General features: G+C 37.8%; 1 protein-coding gene across 12 annotated transcripts in view; it reads right to left on the reverse strand.

Moving 5' to 3' along the window:
* LOC106877382 (RIMS-binding protein 2) overlaps nt 1-4,849 on the reverse strand; it is an 888,511-nt gene that overhangs the window by 42,560 nt on the left and 841,102 nt on the right. The gene's annotated exons all lie outside the window — the stretch shown is intronic.

The raw sequence follows: 4,849 nt of genomic DNA on the forward strand, positions 1-4,849 counted from the left end.
ATAACAACATCGAAAAGCTACGGTGAATCTAAAAGCTTTAATTAGCTATTGTAAGCTGGAAGATTTTTCACAGACAAGAACATCACTATTTATTAATTATTGAGTATTCTTTGTTTCTGTTATAACCTCAGGTGAAATGACAGGTTTTGCTTCGATTACACAGTGTAACATGATTTTTGTACTTGGGCAGCAACTGTTATTTCAAGTTTGCTTACCCCTTAGAAAGTATGAAAAATGGCTAATATTTCCTTCAAACTTTGCTTTTCTTACGTTTATTCAAACCCCAAACAATTCCTCTCAACACATGGCTATGATGCCCCCCAACTACTCCTGCTCATGATCAGAGATGCACATATTGTTAACCACTAAAGAACATGCTCAAGTGGTTAAGGTCAAGCAACTGACAAGTAAATCTGTGCTATTGAACAGAACATTTGCTATGATGATATTTCTGCTGAATCTGTCTGAAATATAATGGAAAATAGAACAGTTTCAAAACATTGAAGTCCAAGTTGCAAAAGCAAAGTTTGAAGGGAATAGTAGTCATTTCCTTTGATTTCTAGATGGAAGCAAATAGGAAATAACACTTATCGACCAAGGATGAAAAAAAAAAAGAAATTTTTATACTGTTATTTTTAAAGCATCATCTACTGACAATTCTTCATTGAGTTTAGTTTTAAGATGTCTTGTGGTGTTTTAGGGTCTTTCAACATCTGACCTCCTTGTTTAGTTGACCCAGCGGGGGTTGATCATGTCCCAGCTTGCATCCAAATAGCAGCAAACCATTGGTCTGCCATCTTTATCCAAAGTCACCTTGTGGCATTCTTTATCTGCAGCTTTAGTAATGGCATTTATGGCCCTCTTTGCTGCACCAGTAACTCCAAGCCCAGCCAGAGCTTTGCAGGAATGAATGCCCTCACAAAACTTCAGCAACTCAAAAGTAACTATGGTTTATCAAATCTTAGTTTGTTTTTTTGTCCCCTCAGAATGTCTGAGTTTAAATGTAATTTTTCTACTTGCTTCACCTCACTTAGCTGTTAATAAAAAGTACCAACCCTAGAAACCCGCGAAGGGAAAGAGAAGGGAAAAAAACACTCAGAGAGAAAGAGAGGAAGAGAGAGAGGGGGAGAGAGAGAGAGAGAGAGAGAGAAAGAAAGAGAGAGAAAGAGAGAGAGAGAGAGAAAGAGAAAGAGAGAAATATTTGTCTCTTCAATCCTTTAGAAATTGAAAAAATTAACTCTTTTATATTTCTGTAACAATGTATTGCCTTTGTTTCAGTTAACTTGAAATATGATGAAGAATGTAGTAAGAAAAAGGAAAATCCCTGTCACTATTAAGCTAGTGCTTGAAACATGAATTAACATGAATTTGGCATCAGAGAACCAGGGGCAGTCTCACAGTCTCAGGCAGGCTAATATCTAAAGGATGTTAAGAGCCAATTACATGCAGCCCACTGAATTTCTTGAAAAGATTGATTCTAATCACTGACAAGTCTTTTAATATTATTTAAAGGAAATATAAATTTACAGCTTTTAGTTCAGGTTCAATTTATTAATTAAGTAGTGGAAATGAGTTTACATAAAGACATGGAAAAGCACCCAGTGGTTGGTGTTAGGAAGGGCATCCAGCTGTGAAAACCATGCCAAAACAGTGTGGCTTGGTGCAGTCCTCAAACTTGCTACAAACCATACCAGCATGGAAGACAGATGTTAAATGATGAGTTTGCATTATTTTTGCTGGCCCAAATGCTTGCAGCAGAGTGAACTTTGCTAAAGGCATCCAAGGACAAAGTGTGCAGTTAAACAAGGTGATAGATTAATTCTACTACTCAAGTAGTCTAAGACAGATTTGAACACAGAACACAAAGAGGTGAAACGAATACTGTCAGGCATCAATCTGACATTCTTACAGTTTGGCCAATCCAACACTCTGCATTAGTACTTTTTTTTAACCAACCCTGAAAGGATGAAAGCAAAGGTATTCTCAGTTGGCCAGTCTGAATTGAACATGAGCCCACCAACAATTAGTAATACAAACATGTTTACTATAAATAAGATGAAATCTGATATTTCTAGAAATTACTATATTATCTTTTAATATAGATTAGTAGGTAGGGAATTTTGTGTCGGGTACAGGATACTTTAGAGTCAATATGTGTAAAGTCATCTCTTTCTGCCACACAGTCAAGGAACCACTTTATACAAGTATGAACAACCTTTCGTGCCTCTCATGCTAAGGATACAGTGATGTTCAATGTACAATGTTACAAGCAGAGGCATGTTACATACTTCCTATAGTTACAGTTGATAATGACAGCAACATAACAACTCCAGTAGTCTTGACCATTTTGTCATTGGTATCTTACTATCAAGATCCTGGGTACAATGTTAAACTGTTCCCAAATCTGCTGCTGGTTGTTAAGTGGTTCCAGTACGATGTTACTACACCAGTTAGGAGACTGGAATCTCAACAGATTTATTGTCTGCTACCAAGTAATCCAGAAGAATGTCATTTCACATGCTTCAACTATAATCCCAAAAGATCCTCATCTACTGTCTGGGACTATGGTGAGGGCTGGAGTTGTAACAGATTCTTTCCTGAGCACATTCAGAGTAGGGTTGCCTACATCAGAATAGAATGGGTGTCTTGCAAACAACTCGCACATGTAAGTGCTACCAGTCAAAGGCTTCACATACCAGAAGCCAGCAAGTGTATGGGGTCATCAGGAGAGAATGCGCGCTGTTTCAGAGCCTACCTCTCGATGGCATCAATGTGCACCGGCCCCCTTCACTGATATGAGGCCCCACTTGCTAGATCAACTGGTTATTAAAAAGAGCTCAATATTTCTCTAGCCATTGCTCATCGTCTCTTTTTAACCATCTGACACTTTGTAACTACAGAAAGACTTCATGTCTTGAATTGTCCTTAGCTTTCACTTGATGACGATGACCATGATGATGATGTGCTAGGAAAAACTTAAAATTGGCTTCTTGCCTTGATAATTCTGACATGAAAATACAAGACTGGCATTTTATACAATTGAAAGAGTAGTTGTAATGCTCCAGGGCAATACTGCAACACTCTGACATCTTTGGAATTCTGCCAAGCTGCAGCTGTTGGTGCCCCTGGTTCTATGATTTGGAGCAGACTGGTGCTGAGTGCAGTGGTCAATTTAATCAAACTACAATCAGTGCTGCTTGCACTTTTAAGGAACGACGATGGCTTAACCCCTCAACAAAAATAGTATTCTTTCAAGAAGTGGCCCTATATATCACTAGCTTTGTAAAACAAAATAATCAAACAACACCACATTGGCTTTTAGCTTTTAAGGACATTGTAATCTTCAAAAAGTGCCATACTTCCCAAAAGTTGCCAACACTACACCTGTATTTTTGTTTCCTTCTGTGTAGTATGTATTTTTGTTTATCATTGCTGTTTTTCTTTGCTTGACTTAACTGTTGCTTTCTGATGACTTTAGTCTTGCCTTAATTGTTGCTTTTTTGATGACTTTAGTCTACCTGAGCACTGAATACAATAAGCCCAGTGGCATTTGTGCCAGCTCTTTAAGTTCTCAATTCAAATCCAGTCAAGATCAATTCTGTCTCACTTTTTTTATCTTTCTAGGATCAACAAAACCTCTCCCATGAAATTTCAGGCCTTGGGGTTGATGTAATTAACTTACCTCTTCCCCTGAAATCGCTGGCCTTCTGCCAAAATTTAAAACCATTATTATTATTATTATTATTATTATTATTATTATTATTATTACTACTACTACTATAACTAAGGTGGTGAGCTGGCAGAATTGTTAGCATGCTGGGCAAAATGCTTAGCAGTCTCAATACATTCCAAGTTCAAATCCACCAAGGTCAACTTTGCCTTTCATCCTTTCAGGGTCAATGAAATAAGTACCAGTTGAGCACTGGGGTTGATTTAATCAACTATCCCCCTCCCCTAAAATTTCAGGCCTTGTGCCAATCATAGAAAGGACTATCATCACCATCTTCCTCCTCGCTGTCTGTTTATCTTTCCTGCATAAGCAAAAGTAGCGTTTTCTATTTTGTGGGCCATTAATATTCATCATTGAGGTAGCAGGACAATGGTGGGGGAGAGTTCAAACATCTGGTTTAAAATGTCTGACACTTGGTAGTTGTGTGTGTGTGTGTGAGAGAGAGAGAGAGAGAGAGAGCTAGCTAGCTAGCAAGACAGTTTGTGTGAATATATATACATATATATACGATAGTATATGTGCGAGTTAGTATGATAGAGTGCATAATATGGTAGTGTGTGTCAGCTAGTAGTGTATGTTAGTATGGAGGTATGTATGAGTGTGCTAGTACAGACGAATGAGTTATAATGGCTGTGTGCATGTGTGTGTGTGTGTGAGTGACTGACTGACTGAGTGAGTGTGTGAGAGAGAGAGAGAGAGTGTCTGTGTGTGTGTATACGTGTGTGTGTCACTAAGGTAGTCTAAGTGTGTCAGGTTGCAGTAATACTTATTTTAGTAATTACATACAAGTGTGTTATCATATGAATGTAAATGCATGCATTTCATTGCATGTGTATCAGAGAGAGAGAGAGAGAAATAAATAGATAGATAGGCAGAGAGATATAGAGACAAACAGGTAAGTATATATATATATATATATATACGCACATACATATATACACATACATGATTGACCGTTGACTGAACACTATTCAATTTTTTTTCTCCGTGTTTTTCTCCTTGTCTCCGTATTCTTTCTGTTGAAGAGCGTAGCTCGAAACGTCAAAGACTTTCCGTATTCCCGAGCGTCATACTAATATATACTTTTGTTATTTACACCACCTGTCCTCGTCTGTTGTT

The sequence above is a fragment of the Octopus bimaculoides genome, chromosome 25 (genome assembly GCF_001194135.2).
Source record: "Octopus bimaculoides isolate UCB-OBI-ISO-001 chromosome 25, ASM119413v2, whole genome shotgun sequence".
In the NCBI taxonomy this organism is placed as follows: Eukaryota; Metazoa; Mollusca; class Cephalopoda; order Octopoda; family Octopodidae; genus Octopus; species Octopus bimaculoides.